Below are 17947 nucleotides of genomic sequence, written 5' to 3'. Positions count from 1 at the left end.
CCTGCACATGGGCAGGACTGTCAGTCTTGACAGCAGGATTTTGTGGGACCATTACAATATTCCGTAGCTGGAGGCATCCTCTAGCAGTACCTGTTGGAAAGGAGCCTAGTGCCTCCAATGGATTTGGGCTGGACACAGGCACCAGCAGGGGAGGTTTCATGCTCCTGCATTTCTCTGCAATCTTTCTTGTTTCTCGGGAAATTGAGAAGCACTATAGTCCCCTTATTTCACTGCCAAGGGCCCTTCCAGACTGAGGAGTTCTTGGGGGGGGGGGGGCTTTATTTTATTTTATTTGCCACAGAATCAGTTTTCTTCTGATCCTCTGTAATAAAGGTGTGAAAGCAGAGAAGTACAGTGAAGGAAGGGATCTTTATTTCCTGGTCCATGTCACCTGCCGGGGGCTAGGGCTACAGAATGTTAATATCCTGCTACATGGCAGGGATTTTGCACTTCTAGTAGGGAGTCAGATGTCACCAGCTACGGAGCCTTGGGCTGGGTCAGTACTTGGAGAAGAGGGAGTCTTCCCTCGGCAACAGTACCCCAACACTAGGTTAGAAGGCCTGAAACTGTCTATGGAAAAGGGGTGGTTTTGACAAAAACCTCCCAGTCCAGCGGTTCTCAAACTGTGGGTCGGAACCCCATTTTAATGGGGTCACCAGGGCTGGCATTAGACTTTCTGGGGATGAAGCCAAAGCTTGAGGGCTTCAGCTCTGGATGGTGGGGCTGAAGCCTTTGGGATTTGGCTTGGGTCCCCGCTCCAGGGATTGTGTAGTAATGTTTTTTGTCAGAAGGGGGTCATATTGCAATGAAGTTTGAGAACCCCGTCCTAATTAGGGTGACCAGATGTCCCGATTTTCTATGGACAGTCCCAATTTTGGGTTTTTTTTTCTTATATAGGCTCCTATTACCTCCTCCCGCCCCCCCCCCCCCCCGTCCTGATTTTTCACACTTGCCATCTGGTCACCCTAGTCCTAATCCAACAAAAAAAGTTTTCAAAATGATTTTTTGTTTTGGAAGTTTACTTAATTTACACTTTTAAAAGTTCAAATTGAAATGAAATATTTTAATTGACCTGTGAGAAGTGTTTTGGGATGATCGGTTTGTGTAAAATTTTGATATTATGATTTTGGTTCAACCTGGGAAGATTTTTTTTTTTGTTGTTGAAAACACAAAAATTCTTAGGGGATGGGAAAACCATTTCCCTCCCAGCTGTACTCTTGATTCCATCTGGTTATGAATGAGATCATGGCAATTCTAAAAAGAGTCAGGGTATTAACCCTTAGAATGCTGGTCCACATTCCGGCTCAGGTCACTAAACTGGGCCTCCCTCAATTCTTCTGGTAGTTTTTCAGTTTGAAGTGCTATTTTCTTCACTTCCTGCCCCAGAAGAACTGTTCAGCACTGCTCAACAGCTGCTGTGCTCCACAGGGAACATGGCAGTGGAGTGCAGTGTGACCCCTCTATCCTTTATCTACCTTGCAGAATGGTCTGGGAGGCTCATTCCGTGTTTTTTAAAGCACTCAAAATCTGTGCATGAACAGTGCTATAGCAATGCAAAGTGGTGTTATTCCTTGATGTGCTTAATATTTGTTAATAATACCTTACATTTCCATTGCCTCTTCCATCCAAGGATCTTAAATTACTTATATCTTAACAAATGACTCCTTGCAGAACCACTCAGGAAGTATTATTGGCACAGAGAGATTGTACTTTCCTTAAAATCACTCACGGAGTCATTGCCAGAGCTGGGATGGAACCCAGGAATTCTGTCTCCTCTTCCTCTGCTCCAACCATGAGAGCGCTCTCTTTCCATGCTCTCTGGATGGAGAATGTGCAACCACGGGGCATTACCCTCCCATCCTGTTCAGATTAAGGCCGGTTTGAGAGCAGGCTGGCCCCTGACAGCACAGATGTTCCAGCACTCGAATGATTAAGTATCGTAAGTTGGAAGCAAAAACGGTCTCTGGGCCTAGGGAGCATTAGTAGTTATTTCTATTGTGGTGATGCTTCCGGGCCCCAGCAGTGGATTGGAGCCCCATTGTGTTAGGTACTGTACCACTGGAACAAAGACGCTGCCTGCCCCAGGGAGCTCACACGGTTAGTATGAGATAAGTGGCTGACGCCAGGCAGAAAGGGGGAGTATCAGGAGATGCTGCTGCATGATAACCGGCAGTCGCAGCACACCAGCTGCTGGGCTGTTGTCGAGCTTTGCACAAGCGTCACAGCACAGAGGAGTTTGAAGGAGGACGATGAGGTGGCTTTGTGGACGTTTACAGGGAGCGTCTCCCCTGTGGGATGGGTGGCAGGGGAGACAGCACAAAGGCGCGTGTTTGAAAACGTAACCAAGTTAAGTCCCATAAGCTGGGAGCAAAACCGGTGTCCAGGACCAGCTGGCATTGCTTCTCAACCTCACACGTACCTCACAGTGCCCTGTCTCTGGGCTGCGCCCACATGGAAACCGAGAGCCTCTTTTCCACCCGGGCACTGCATCCCCTGGGCCCAGCAGCGGGGCGAGCTCTACACACCGGCCCTCCTCCTCCTTTCTGCATTGCTTTTGCTGTTTCTTCGTGGGGGATTTTTTGGTGGTGGCTGCAGAGTGTAATGATGTGGGTGCTTTGCCTTTGCTGGGCAACAAGCTGCTCTGAGGCTCTGCCCCTGGCAGCTGTCCCGAGTCTTTCCCCGCAGACACTGAGGGTGTGCACCCCTGCATGAGTAGCTCGGAGGCAGCCTCCTTTGTGAGGGTCTCTTCAGGCTCCTTCAGGTTTTCACTCACCTCTGGACCAAATCCCCTTCGTTTCTCCAATGCTAGATGCTGCTGACTAGAATCACCATCCTTTCGACCTTCTAATTCCTTCCCAGATGTTCTGTGTCTGTTGCCTTCAGCCAGTGGTCCCCTGCTTGGTGCATTGGGATTGCTGGGGATGGTCTCACAGGTCAATGCTTCACCTCGATCCCTGGGGCCCTGAGTGGCGTCACTGGCTCTTGTATCTGAGACCTTCGGGTCCTCCTCGGAGCAGCCGCTGCATTGGACGCTGGCATCACAGCTGCTTCCTGCCCTCCCTTCTACATTGCCCGGTTGAGAACTGGCACTGCAGGGTGGCTTGTAGCGTGGGAGCTCGACATATGTTCTGTAGCAGGGGAAGTAGCCGGTGGAGACAGCAGAGTCGCTCAGGTTGGAATCCTCGTCTAAGAGGCAGTAGCTCTCCGAGTTCCCAGGGCTGTTCTCAGGGTGTTCTGGCCTGGAGAACGGAGGGGTGGTTTTACCCTGTATCTCGAAACTGTGTGAGATCGAGCCCAGCTGGAAGGCAGAAACAAGCCAGCTCAGACAATATAATCATCCTTCTCAAACCTCACCTGCCTTTGACAAGATACTGGCTAAGCACCACACTTATTTCTCCTTTTCATTAGGCCCAATCCTGCAAATTTTCTCCCCCACTACACACACCACCACATGAAAGCCCATGGGTCAAATTCACCATTGCTGTGACCAGTGGTAACTCCAGTCTTTGTTTTCTGCCCTAAACTGATGGGGAAGGTGATGGTGAAACTGGTTTAGCCCAGAGGTGGTTGCATTGGGGGTGGTAAGCAAAACGATTCTTGTTTGTAACTTGCATATTAGCTTGTAGAGCTGTTTGGGATCATTTGAGACAAAAGGTGCTATTTAACTGTTAGGGGTTTATTGTTATAACCATAATCTTCCTTCACTAATTAAGAGTTAAGTTCCTATAGACTAGGTGAACTTCCTTCATATCTATCTGATCAGGGCAGTGCCTTAGGAACATTAATGCATTTTATCTTTGCAACTCCCCTGTGAGTTAAGGAAGTGCTGTCCCCATGGGGGGCAGGTCTTTAACCCCATGATCACCTTTGCCTTCTCTTTAGTTTATCCATATATACTCCATGGGAGGGGCATAACCCTATAGACACTATTTTTTTCTTGCCTGTTTTTTCAGATGGATTTTTTGCCAAACATGATTGTATTGAAGCCTTCAACCAACATCTTCCTTCCTCCCTACCTAGTTGCTCTGCCTTTCCTCACTGGAGTCTCTGAGCATCTCCACAAAAGAAACAGGGTACCTCACTCCTTCTGGACTCCAGCTGCTCCTCTGTGTTGCTAGTGAATGGTGTCCAAAGCTCCTGGTGTGCACCATCACCAGAAATCTCCTTCGTTGCCAGCCCTGAACATCCGTTTGCAGTGATGTTGCCTGGGACATCTCGGTGTGGTTCCCCTTCTTCCTCCTCTTCTTCCTCGCCCATCTCATGCAACTATGGAACAGAAACATGCAGAAGGATAAGAATCGCAGACCGATCCTTTCCCCATTTGGCATTCCATCCACCTTCCCGCACATTTGAGAACTGCCATGACCCTCCAAGGAAAGGAGAAAGTGTAGAGCAATGGCTCCTAGCCCATGGCTCTCAATTCCAGGGCCTGATGTGCAGCTCCTGCTGGTCTGGTCAGTGAATCGGGGGGGGGGGGGGGTGCACGCACAAAGGGTAAGCCGCATATGAAGCACTGAGCAAACTAACCAGTGCTGTGGAAGCAACTTGGGGTCTTTCCTGATGGAGATGATCAAAGGGGCCTCAACAATCCCCTGCCCAGCAGCCAGGTGGTAGATAACGACAGAGACCGAGACCGAGTGATCCCACTCCGACTTTGCAGTGCAACATTTGCACCCTGACTTCCCAGCAGTCTGCAAATATGTCCCATCCCCACCACACCACGTCCTGACACAAACAGCGTAAGATGACGTCCGGGCTTCTCGCTGGGATTAGTCTCCGGGTGCATGGTTCTGCCAAATAGCAGCAAAACAGCTTCCGCGCAGGGCTGTGCAAAAGGTTGAGGCCCCCATTTGTAGGGAATTGACCCAACGTTCTTTTATTTGCTTTCAGTGGTTTCCAACCCTTAAGCTTCACCATGAGTTTTGGAACCAGAAACCGCAAAACAAAGCTCAGTCTAAGCCCCCAGTTTCACTTGGCCTCCCCCTGAAATCAGATCTAAGCTCAGGCTCACTGAGACACCCCTTCTCTTCCCCCACCCTGATTTAAATTTGGCCATGGAAGCTTTGTTTGGCAAGGTGGGGCCTCACCGTCACAGTGAGGAAAAGTCCAAACCCATGTGGATGCTCAGCTCTTCACTTGTAATCTCTATATATGTACATTTATTATCCTAAATACCCTGACATGAGCAATGCCCAAAGGAGTGCACCTGCTACTCCCTCTCCATAGAATATCAGGGTTGGAAGGGACCTCAGGAGGTCATCTAGTCTTCTCCACTAAGGCAGAGCTCCTCCCATCTGTGGGATGACTGGACTTTCTCTGCATTAGCTACACAAACCCCACCATGAATAGAGAGGATTCTTGCACTGGGGCTACGGTACAGGTGCAAAGAGCAAATGTGTCTCTGAAATATTTCTTACTCCTCCCCATCCTGTTGTCAAGATGAGGGGGAGTGGAGCTGGGGAACAGAATTTCTATGAACCGCTGTGTAGCCCCAACCACTGTCTACTTCACTTTGGTGACTTCCCCAGAGAATCCTTCCCCAGGGGATGGGCTGGCTATTCTTTTTTCCTTGTTCCCTGGCTGAGGTATCTGAGCGTGCACCTGCCTAGCTCTCCCTCCCCAACGCTGCATTATAAAGAGATACAGCTCCACCTACCCATCCAAAATCAAGCAAAGATATATACACTGGCATCTGCTGTGGCTGGCTTCCTTCACCCTCCTTGCATGCTCCACTTTCCTCATGGAGCTTGCATTTGTTCTCTATCCCAGGCTTCTCTTTACGGCCATAACCATCTCCATCCTTGTGCCATTTGTATTCAGCAGCAAATTCCTGACATACAAAGGACACAGTGTAAGAGTCGCCCTGCTTTAAATCTGGAGCTGCCTCCTCCCTTCCTATCATCCAAGGTTTTCCCTGCCTCACTTTCCCTTCTACACAGAGAGAACCAATACCACGAATGGTCCAGCAGCTCCAGTGGAGTGATTCTGCAGGATGTCTTTTCCAGGTAAGCTATTCAGCAAAGGAGCAGCAAGGCCCAGTGAGATAGCAGCACCATGGGCAGAGTCATCTCATGGGACCTTGCAGCTGAATTGAGTGAAGGAGTTTTGGCCACCAATGTAAAGTAATTCGAACCCAGAGATCGCAGACTAAATGAAAAGGAGGAGGGATGTTTATGGGCTCCTATGAAAGGACCAATACCTCTCTTCTCTCTGCAGAGTCTGCTAGACTGTTACTCTGATGGGATTCTTCATCTGCACTTAATGGGCTTGTCAACCTCACATCTCTTCTGGTACCAAAGGTGTTTTTTCCAGTTGGTGGTTTCTTGAAAGTGTCCTCAGAGTCACCTATTAATATTTCAGGGAACTGTAGGGAGAGGAATTAGGAGCATCAGCTACGTGGGCCTGGAGGAGATACTTTGGGAGAAGACTTTTCCGTATGCTTCCCAGACGTGTGAGACAGAATGAAAGAGGACACTGCTGGATTGCATCCCAACCAGGAAGATTTGGGGTTTCACAAAACATCTCAGATCCAATGTAAAGTATGGCCATTCTTATGTTCTTATGTAAGTGGCTGCAATTTCCATTGACTTTGGCAGGGTTGCATCCACTTAGTCAAGGGCTAAATTTGCTCCATTATGGCTAAGGACACAGGGAACCATGTCAATTAGAATAAAGAACTGACCTGAACTTTCCTCCAAAACTCAAACCATAGTATTCCCCAGAGCCAAGACAGTTTGGTTAACCTTTCATTTTCACCTCTGGCTACATCTCCTGGGCTGAGGCAAGACCAGAAACAGAAGGATGGAAATATTGTCAGAGAGGCTAGTCACTAGGTAGTCCCAAGACAGAACTGGAAGCCTAAGGACAAAGCCATGTTCTTGGGAGCCCATGGCCTTATTTCTATGGGAAGAAGCTTGTGATAAATTAGGGTTGGCTGCTTCTCCATACAGAACCTTGCAATTTTTTGAGGTTCCCCCATCTCTGTTTATCATCCTTTAAAGTCCTGTTGGGGACAGAGTGGAGAACGTGTCCATCCCAGTCCGCTCGGGGATCATTTCCAATTGTGTTTGTAAAAGTGCAGCTTGCTCTAAATATTACATTGGTAAGATGGGCAAATAAGGGATGATGGGACTGTCCTTTGCTTGATCCCAGGCACCCTGTGGGGAATAACTATTCTGGCTTTCTACCTGCCTCTTAAAAACAAAGAGCCATATTCATGCCTGGAGTAACTCCACTGACTTTAGGGAGGAATTTGACCCACAGTGTTTAAAATGCAGAATTTTCTAGCCAAACATCCATAAAGGTTGCTGGTTTTTTGGTTAATAGTTTCTGTATCTGTTTTAGGTTGAATGTAATAGACAATGTACTTACCAGCTTTCCTGCCATACCTCTGAGGGACTTGGTCTTAAAATGGTCCAACTGTAAGGAATGTTCTTGTGGGGCTTGTTTCTTGCTCACTCCTTGAAGCAGCCCACCCTTGAATTTCGCCTACAAAACAGAAGTCAACATCTCTTAGCCCCCCCGGCTGAGTTCCCCTCCAGGCTCTGTCCAGCCTGCAGAGGGGACTACGAAGCGAACATTCCAACATGACATCATAAAGGTTCTGCCGCATCCCCGGTGGACGACACAATAAGCAGATGTCAGGCAAGATGTTCCTATGGAAACCTGCAAAAGGCAGGCTCACACCCCCAAATGTAGGTCTTGGGACAGATTTCAAAAAGCCTAAAGGTCAGGGGTGCTCCAGATCTGGGGTTTTGGCTGAGCCTGTATTTGAGGTAAAGGGGCCACTTGCAAAATTCAGATCTGGATCCAGGTTTGGATCCAAAGCACAGGAGCATTTGGATGCGGGGGCTTTGGTTTGTGGCCATCTCTAGAAATCAAATTATGAATAAACCCAACTCATTCCAACCCAAGAGTGGTCCAGCCACGTGGTTTATTGTTAGATTTATACATTCAAATGGGATCAGTCGTTCCATCAATGGGTTTTCAGAGATGGCCCTTCAGGGAGTAGCCACATTGTCTGGCCCTTCTCACCAAGGAATCACAGAGTTTCTAGGCAACTATTCAGGGACGCTGCTGATTGATTCCTTGTGCCTCTGCTGAAATGTGCAACCAATATAGTTATGCAACAGTACAATACAAACAACAGCTGCTGAGAACCATAACTCAATGTACTTGTCAAAAGTTCACTGGAAATCCATTAGCAGGGAAATAGAGCAATAGATTAAGAACATAAGAATGTCCACACTGGGTCAGACCAAGGGTCCATCTAGCCCAGTATCTTGACTTCTGTCAGTGGCCAATGCCAGGTGCTTCACAGGGAATGAACAGAACAGAATCATCAAGTGATCCATCCCGTGTTGCTCATTCCCAGCTTCTGGCAAACAGAGGCTAGGGACACTCAGAGCATGGGACTGCATCCCTGACCATCCTTGCTAATAGCCATTGATGGCCCTATCCTCCAAGGCCAGAAGGGGACCATTTTGATCATCTAGTCTAACCCTCTCCCCCCACCGTCGATAACACAGGCCATAAACTTTCCCAAAATAATTCCTAGAGCCAATCTTTCAGAAAAACATCCAATCTTGATTTACAAATTGCCAGTGATGGAGCTTTGTGTAAGTTGTTCCAGTGGTTAATTACTCTCACTGTTATAAATTTACACCTTCTCTCCGGTCTGAATTTGTCTTGCTTCAACTTCCAGACACTGGATCATGTTATATCTTTCTCTGCTAGATTGAAGAGCCCACTATTAAATATTTCTTCCCATGTAGATGCTTACAGACTATAATCTAGTTGCCCCTTTACCTTCTCTTCATTAAGCTAATTAGATTGAGGTCTTTGAGTGTATCACCCTAAGGCAGGTTTTCTAACTCTTTAATCATTCTTGTGTCTCTTCTCTGAACTGTCTCCGATTTATCAACATCCTTCTTGAATTGTGGGCATTACAACTGGACACAGTATTCCAGCAGGTTTCAGAGTAGCAGCTGTGTTAGTCTGTATCCGCAAAAAGAAAAGGAGGACTTGTGGCACCTTAGAGACTAACCAATTTTTTTGAGCATAAGCTTTTGTGATGCATCCGATGAAGTGAGCTGTAGCTCACGAAAGCTTATGCTCAAATAAATTGGTTAGTCTCTAAGGTGCCACAAGTCCTCCTTTTCTTTTTGAGTATTCCAGCAGCAGTTCCACCAGTGCCAAATACTGAGGTAATAAAACCCCTCTCTACTGAGAGATTCGCCTCTTTATACATCCCAGATCGCAGTAGCTTTTTTGGCCACAGGGTTGCAATGGCAGCTCATGTTCAGATGTCTTTCCACTACAGCCCACAAACCTTTTTCCCACTCCCTGCCTCCCGGGACAGAGCTCCCCATCCTGCAAATGTGGCCTACAGTCTTTGTTCCTAGATGTACACAGTTACATGTAGCCGTATTAAAACACACATGGTTTGCTTGCGCTCAGTTTACCAATAGCTCGGTATCAGTGACCGTCCCCATCGTTATTTCTCCATTCCTCCACTTTTGTGTCATCTACAAACTTGATCAGTGATAATTTTATGTTTTCTTCCAGGTCATTGATAAAAATGTTAAATAGCGCAAGGCCATGAACCGGGGCGGAGACCCAGTGTAACTCCCTCCCCCTCGGGGTCAGAGGGGACTGACTGGCTCAGGGGATCAAGAAAGGAATCTGCAGCGTTATTTTCCAGGTTGCCATTTCACTTCCCACCTGGGCTGTGAGAGGCCCCTGGTCATTTACCTCTGCTGGCTGCTCAGTGGCTCCTGTATGAACTGAGCTAGTGCCTCTCAGTTTATTTCCTAGGGGACTGAAACCCACATCACACACTAAAATCCCCACCAGCGCTGGCAGGCTGTGCAAAGAGGCCACAGATTGAATGGACCATGGAGATTGAAAGCCTGTTCCCCTCAGGGTGCAATCTACCCTGGGGAATTCCAGACAGGTAAGTTCCCTTTGCTCACCCCCTTCTCCCTTGAATGGTGGTGGAAGCTGTAGATGGGGTGGGATGTTATTACCATCATCTTGCCTAACCACGGATGGGGATAAATTTGGGAGGAGCCTGACCTGCTGCTGCCCCTGATCTGTGGATAAACAGAGGACATCAGGCTCCAAATCTGCCAAGCCAGTACCCTTCCCCAGCCACGAAATGAATTTTAAAGTGAGTCCTGGCCACGATCCAGTGAAGAAGAATTGGACTAATGTGGGGATGGAAATAGATCTGACATTGCAGCCACACGACCTTTAGCCCAGCTGGACCCATCCCTGCGTTCTGGGGCAGTCCTGCAGGAATTCCATCTCATCTCTGACCATGGGGCGCCCGGGACACATAAAAAAGCCTTTATTCTACCTAAGGGCTTTCACCCCTTCCCTGGCTAGGCGATGGGGAGTTTATTTTGCATGGAAGCTCTTCTCACAACAAGGGAAGAGCAACAATCTCATATTCCCCAGCTGGGAGGAAGGAAATAGAAGCAGCTTTCAGACCTTGGGAATGTGAAAAGTTAAATTTGTCACCTGAGAAATCAATTCGACTAGAGCTACAGACAGAGACAGGAAAGGGGAAAGGGGCCTGTGTCTGAGACTGGCTCCTGCCTTACGCCAGATAACAAAAGGATCTTCAGGGTAAGAGATGATCGATCTGTCAGGTTATTGGCTAAAGGGAATGAGGCACAATTTATAAGGCTAGGAACAAATCAAGTGGAACTCTATCTTGTGATCAAAAGCAGGGGTCTGGGAGCTAAGACCCCTGGGTGCCATTCCTACCTCTGCTTCTAACTTGCTGTGTGATTTTGTGAGAGTCGCTCAGTGTCTCTGGTTCCCCATCTGTAACACAGGGATAATACTGCTTCCTTACTTCATAACAGGGAGGTCTAAAGGTGCTTTGAGATCCTCTGGTGAGAAGTCCTGCTGAAATGCAATGTGGAATCATCAACAAAGCAACTTGGCCATTGAAATGGCCTCTCCAGGGGGCACGGCCCCCATCTCCACCCTGCTGTGTCTCTTTGTCCTCTGCACTTTCAGTTCTTCCTTTTAGAGCCCCAAGCTTGCCAGTTGTCGTGATTTTATTGCAAGTCTCATGATCTTTGGTCTTGTCCTTAAAGCCCCAGCTCCCAGAGTCATTGGATTACAAGAGAATCTCAGCTTTCAGTTTATTTCAGTAAGTTTCTAGCCCCCTTGGTGGCAAAGAAAAGCTTGAAATGGTGCCTTCTCCAGGCTCTGGTACCACTGAATCCAAAATGTATTATCTCATAAGTTTTAAACCAATCTCATGATTTGGGGAAGGGGGGTGGAACTCATGATTTGGGGTTGGTGTGACAGGAGCCCTGTAACCCTGACAGCAAAAATGCAAATAGTTGTGCTCAGAAATGAGGAAAGCAATTATACAAACTCCTGAAGCAAACGGGGAATCTCTGTTTCCTGGCTGCACTGTTCCTCCTCCTGCTCTAGTTTTACTAGAGACAGATTCCTTGACAATCTGGCCAAAGTACATCCCCCTCAGGTCAGAGTTTGCAGACTGCTGGATTTATTGGAAAGCACCTCCCAGAATGCAAACAAACAAGAGCTGCATGAGCCACCAGCTGTTTGCAGCAGTGATGCCTAGTGCGTAGAACACTGGACCAGAACTCAGGAGACATGGATCAGCCCTCGTCCACTGAGTGACCTTGGGCAAGTCACTTCCCCTGTGTGTGCTTGTCTAAAATGGGCCAGCAACACAAACCACTTTGTAAAGCGACTTTGCAACCTGCAGGTGAACAGTGCTCTGTAAGAGCTAGGTGTTATTTATTGGGGGGGTTCCCTCTGAGTCCAGTTTAATTTACTTCAGGGTCTATACAGCAGTTCCAGCTGCTTTCATGGCCTTTAACATGTATACAAAAAACAGGAGTACAACATCCAGTTGATGCCCAATGAACTGCCAAAGAAACTAGACCAGTATCCCTGTGGATACAAAATTTGTATCCGCATCCGATCCGCAATCGGCAGACATGGTCTGTGGATAGCTCAGGTTTGCAGGGCTCTAGAAATAATGCCCAGAATGACAGAATCCTTGACACCTGTCCACCTCACATTCCTCAGGCCATTCCCCCACCCCCTTATCTAAAGTCTGAGGAAATCAATGGCTCTGCAGCATGCCTTATAGGGTGACAAATCTAGCCTCTGTTGGACCGAGCCCTAACCCTAACCCAGGAACCCCCTGGGGGAAACCCCTTGCCACTTGCTCCCTTTTTTCAAAGGGAAGGGCTAGTAGATCCAGCGCCTCCACTGATTGCAGTTGCAGCAGTCTCCCCTCTTTCAGGGAGGCAGCTCCTAGATCATCCACAGCGACACAGCTCAGACGCCACGCTGGAAGCTAAGCGACAGCCAAGGCAGACTGTGGTGAGCAGGGCAACTGGGGCCCCACAGTGTGGGTGAGGGACGCTCTAGGATCCCCTTCCCTATCCTGATGGGGGGCCCCAGTGCAGGGCTTCACTGCTGCCCACCTCCTATGCAATTTCACTGCTCCAGCCTGCTGCGTTTGCTGCAAATTCCAGCCTCGCCACAAGCCCCCTGGTCAGTGACTGAGTATGCGGGGATAGGAGGCAGCGGGCACTCCAAGGAACAGGACAAGCTCTGCTGACTCAGCCTAGGTCCCTGAGAAGGTCATAGGAACTGCTGTCCTGAATGGCCCTTCCTGCCCAAGCTCTGGCTTCAGATGTTAATAAATGTCTCTGTGATCCTAAGCAAGTAAGTACAGACAGGGCTGGCCTTCAAGGTCCACAGACCCCAGCAGAGCTGTCTCCTCTGCTCTGATTACAGGGTTTGTCTCAGACAGGGGATCTCAGAGGTGCTCCTGGAGGATATGTAAATGGCAGGAATATCCCAGAAACATAGCATGTGACCATGTTTATAGGGACTTTATCTCTCGGGTACAGAAGCTCGGGTACTAGTCCCAGCATCCTGACTGAATTAGAGTTCTGCCTCCCTACGGTCCTCTTGCAGATGAAGTCTGAAGCAGTGTTCCTCTTTGCTGTCCTGAATTGGTGCTCCACCCCAGGGCTGGCTGCATTTTGGGAGCATGTGAAGTAATCCCCCTATAGTGTGAAAAATGCTTTGGGATCCTTTGGATTGAAAGTCACTATAGAAATCTGAGATAGTGGTTCTGTACAAAGCCCCAAAGGAAGCCCTGAATTCCAGGCATTGTGCAGTAATGTGCTGATTCAGAACTGATTGTCAGTTTTGCATCCAGTCTGTAGACCTCAGCTTTGAAAGCATTTGCTTTCCACATTAAGCTCTTTGTTATCAGCCCTAAATCTCTCCCAGGCTCACCATTTATCTTAGTTTTTCAGGGCTGGTATTGAACGGTATCTTCCAATGCTCCACCACATGTGGGATGTCAACATGCTTTGGAATTGTTTGTTCAATACAGAGGGCACTTTCTGTTCTGTTTTCCAGCAGTTGGCTCACTCGCCTGGGCAGTGAGACTAGCAGCTTGTTACACTGAACCTTTCACCTTGGGCTATCCACACACTTGGCAAAGACAAAGCAACAGAGCAGACTTGTCAGACCCGGATTATTATCACCCTTTTACTAGTAAATAAAATAGTTGTATTTATCAATTGTATAGGCATCTTTCATCCAGAGATCTCTAAGCACTTTACAAAAGTGAGTCAGTGCCATTAGCCTTATGGGGAAACTGAGGCACAGAGTGGGGAAAGTGATTTGCCCAGTGGCACACAGTGAGTCAGCAATGGAACCCAAGAGTCCTAGCTCCCAGCCCCATGCACTAGCCCCTGGAGCATGCTTCCCCCCTCAGACAGATGGAGAACTGAGATGCAAAGTCACTTGCCCAGTGAGTCTGTGGCAGAGCTAAATCCTATTCAGTTCTAAATTATTGTTGTTATTATTTATTATGGATGTGCAGGCCTGGCAGAATTTGATTTTTATCTGTGATAATTTTGAGGGCTAATATGGATGTTTCCCCCATTTTTATTGATTTATATTTGCACAATTGTGGGACATTATGGGGGAGATCAGACAATAGAAGGGAGTCAGACAATTATTTCATGACAGTGGACACTGAGATTCAAAAGTTTAAAGCTTTATAATGGTTGAAACACAAATTGCCAGCACCATGTATCAAAATATACAAGTCACTTTCCTCAAATCAGACTCAAGCAGCATTTTTCTTACTTTGCCAATCTGTAAATTTCTATGATCATGGGTGGAAGTATTTTGGTTATTGGTTTATGTGTGTACGGTGAAACTGACATTTACTGACAAAAATGGAAACCTTCCAAGCCTACTGATGTTGCATGACAGTGGTTGAGATCAGTCCCTGTCTCAAAGACCGTATCTGTTCCTAGCTGGGTACAGGGTCTCTCCCCCCGAAAATACAGCACTTAACCCCATCCTGGCTGGATTGGATCTGCCTCTGACAGAGCCCTGAGATACCTGACACTTTTGTACAGTTTGGCAGCATTGCACATCTTGTCGCGCTGTTGAGGACGTGTTGCATCATGCTCCATGTCTTGTCCCAGTACTGTTGTGAAGATCTTATCATGTCAAAATGACTCCAGCTCTTGGCTAACCCTGAGTGGAATTTGTAATTCCACACTTGAAGTCGGAACTGCAGCTGTTATTTGGATCGATTGTTTTCACCTGGCCTTGCAGCTTGACGTGAGAGAATGTGCATGCCATTGAAGGGTGAGTCACGATGGCCATAAATGAAAAAACAAGAATCATTCTGTCCTAAATTCAGCTTTCATGGAATATCACGGTGGGAAGGGACCTCAGGAAGTCATCTAGTCCAACTCCCTGCTCAAAGCAGGACCAATCCCCAATTTTTGCCCCAGATCCCTAAATGGCCCCCTCAAGGGTTGAACTCACAAGGCTGGGTTTAGCAGGCCAATGCTCAAACCACTGAGCTTTACCTGAATTTCCTTTGGAGATGGCAGAAAACAAAAGATATCAACTGAAAGAAACTCACATGATAAATACATAAATAAAGTTACCAGATCCTATTGCCATGGGGTAGGGACTATTTTTTTATTATGTATTTGGACAGTGCCTAGCACAATGAAGCCCTGACTGGGTACTCTAGGCACTATTGCAAACCAAATAAATAACAATACCAAGTACTTGAATGCCCCTCTTCTGGAATTAAGCCTGGAATTATTCTTTTTTGTTTTTGTCTGAGTTGTAAAGCATTAGTGTGATATTTGCACGACACATCACACTGCAGTACAGCACACAGCACTGAACAGCTTGTGAAATAGAGTGACCAGAGCACAGCTTAGGGAGTGCGGTGCGGCACAGTGTGGCTCCATGAGCAAGGGTAGTAAGCAGGTCACAGTGAGTGGGCACTGTGATCCGTTGTATGGTGCAAGGTTGCACCATGAGCATGATGCAGTGGTGTACCTGTAGTGAGTAAGATCCTGTGAAGACCATGCAGTAACCTAGTCATCCAGTTCAGGATTGCAGTGCCTGGAGCAGTGAGCGGTGGGAAATCCCAGGGCATGGTGCATGCCTGGTGCAGTGAGAGATGGTCACTGAGGGTGGGTGAGGGCAGGCAATACCTGGTGCAGTGTGGGGGGGCGGGCAGTACCCAGTGTACGGGGGGTGAAGGGCAGGCTGTACCTGTGCAGGGTGCAGTGGGGAATGGGCAGTGGAAAGGTCAGGCAGTCCTGGGTGCAATGGGGGTGGGCAGTCACCGATGCAGTCGGGGCGGACAGTATAGGGTGCAAGGCCCAGTACAGGGTGCAGTTCCTGGTGCAGAGAAGTGGCAGTGCAGGGAGGGCATGTCTGGTGCAGTGAGAGGCAGCGCCCAGTGCAGTGTGTGGCAGTGAGGGGCGGGCAGTACAGGGAGGGGCCAGTGACTGGGGGGGGAGGGAGGCAGTGTGCGGTGCATTGAAGTGGCAGAGAGGGGCAGGCAGCGCAGGGAGGGCACTGCCCGGTGCATGAAGGGCAGTGAGAGGCGGACAGTGCAGGGAGGGCAGTGCCCGGTGCAGTGCGGGGCAAGCAGCGCGGGGGGGGCCAGTGACTGAGGGGGAGGGCAGTGACCGGTGCAGTGCAGTGGCAGTGAGGGGCAGGCAGCGCAGGGGGGCCAGTGACTGGGGGGGAGGGCAGTGCCCGGTGCAGAGCGGTGGCAGTGAGGGGTGGGCAGCGCGGGGGGGGGAGGGCAGTGCCCGGTGCAGTGCAGTGGCAGTGAGGGGCGGGCAGCGCGGGGGGGGCCAGTGACTGGGGGGGAGGGCAGTGCCCGGTGCAGGGCGGTGGCAGTGAGGGGCGGGCAGCGCGGGGGGGGCCAGTGACTGGGGGGGGAGGGCAGTGCCCGGTGCAGGGCGGTGGCAGTGAGGGGTGGGCAGCGCGGGGGGGGGGAGGGCAGTGACCGGTGCAGCTGCCAACTCCCCCCTTTCCCAGCTCACCTTCCCGTCTCCCCTCTCCCCCCTTCCCCTCGCTGATTGGCTGACGAAGCTGTCGGTGTTTGGGGCTGCTGCCACTCACCGGGCAGAATGCCGCCCCCCCAGCACTGATTGGCCGGTTGGGAGTGGAGCCCCGCCCAGCGCCTACGGCAGCGCGGGGGACCCAAGAGGCCGCGGCGGCAGCAGCAGCGGGGGGACCGAGCGCGGGGCCGAGCCGGTGAGTGGGAGCCCTCCGCGGGGGGAGGGGCGTGCCCAGCCCGAATGGGGGGGGTCCCCCTGGCTGCCCCGCCCCGCCCCCCCGCCCCGAATGGGGGGGGGTCCCCCTGGCTGCCCCGCCCCGCCTCGCCTCCCCGCCCCGAATGGGGGGGCCCTCCTGGTCACCCCCCAGGCCTGAATTGGGGGGGGTCATCCTCCTCAGTATCGTATTGGGGAGGTGCTGGCTGCCCCCTGTTGCTGGAGGGGAGGACCCCCCCAGGGGTAACCTCCCCCAACTGCAGAGGAGCTGGGCGAGTAATTGCCCCGGGGCACAGGTGTAACCACAGCCCCTCTGGGGAACGGGGGGAACGGTCTAGTCCCCACCCCACCCCCCCGCAGCGCCCTGTGGGGCTCAGAGCCCCTGACCAACTTGGGGGTGGCCGGCAGCCTGCTGTGGGGCATCCTCCTCCCTGGCCCAGCAGCCCCAGCTGTCACCTAGGGCCCTGCCTGGACGGGCCCCTCGTTCCCCGGGGCGCTGGTGCCTCTGCTCTCGGCTCAGGTCCCCTCCGAGAGGATGCTAAGGGCTGAGACGGGGAGCAGCACCCACGGTATCCCCTCTGATACTGTCAAGGGAAGCCCCTTCTCCGTGGGTGGGGTAGTTGCGCCCTGTCCCAGCGCTCTGCTGTCAGGGGAAAACCTGAAACCTTCTCCCTTCCATTTCTGAGTTACATGGGACCCTGAAGTGTGGGTTAGGGGTCTTCCTGGTGCACCCCTTTGCCTCCCTCATTATGGGACAAGGCCCCCCTGAATTAGCTCTGTGATATTGTGTAAATATTCCTTTGACCCTCCTTCACTGGTGCCCCGTGTTAGTGGACAGCGCTGGCTTGTGGGTTAGAGGGATCTGGTCACTGGCTCTGTCAGCCTGGAGCATGCAAGCTCTGATCTGTTTGATGGTGTCTTTCTGGTGGTGGTAAAGCATCTTAGTGTGCATTTGGGGGACACTTTGCAATGTTTCCCAACCACCCTCTCTTCCCTCTCCTTTTGTCTTTGGGTCAATGATCAGGTGATAAGCTGCATAATATTTTTCAACTTCCTGTCAAATTTGGCAATCATAGATTTCATAGATATTAAGCTCAGAGGGGACCATTATGATCATCTAGTCTGACCTCCTGCACAATGCAGGCCACCAAATCTCACCCACCCACTCCTGCAATAAACCTCTCACCTATGTCTGAGCTATTGAAGTCCTCAAATCATGGTTTAAAGACTTCAAGGTGCAGAGAATCGTCCAGGAAGTGACCCGTGCCCCATGCTGCAGAGGAAGGTGAAAAACCCCCAGAGCCTCT

The 17947-nt window shown here is 50.0% G+C and overlaps 1 protein-coding gene and 1 long non-coding RNA gene across 2 annotated transcripts in view; one reads left to right on the top strand and one right to left on the bottom strand.

Moving 5' to 3' along the window:
- Positions 1-4233: 4233 nt before the first annotated feature.
- LOC141977931 (uncharacterized) lies at positions 4234-7458 on the bottom strand. Its single transcript, XR_012636308.1, has 3 exons — positions 7372-7458; positions 6200-6364; positions 4234-4266 (listed from the first exon to the last, which is right to left on the bottom strand). It is a non-coding gene; the product is annotated as an uncharacterized LOC141977931 (long non-coding RNA).
- A 9105-nt stretch (positions 7459-16563) lies between these two features.
- Positions 16564-17947, top strand: part of SLC25A42 (solute carrier family 25 member 42) — a 28024-nt gene continuing 26640 nt past the window's right edge. Inside the window, exon 1 of the mRNA XM_074939665.1 lies at positions 16564-16623. The gene's annotated coding sequence lies outside the window, so the exon portion shown is untranslated. The remainder of the gene's footprint in view (positions 16624-17947) is intronic.

The sequence above is a fragment of the Natator depressus genome, chromosome 25 (genome assembly GCF_965152275.1).
Source record: "Natator depressus isolate rNatDep1 chromosome 25, rNatDep2.hap1, whole genome shotgun sequence".
In the NCBI taxonomy this organism is placed as follows: Eukaryota; Metazoa; Chordata; order Testudines; family Cheloniidae; genus Natator; species Natator depressus.
The sequence above is the reverse complement of the archived record's forward strand: the minus strand, read 5'-3'. Positions and strand labels throughout refer to the sequence as shown.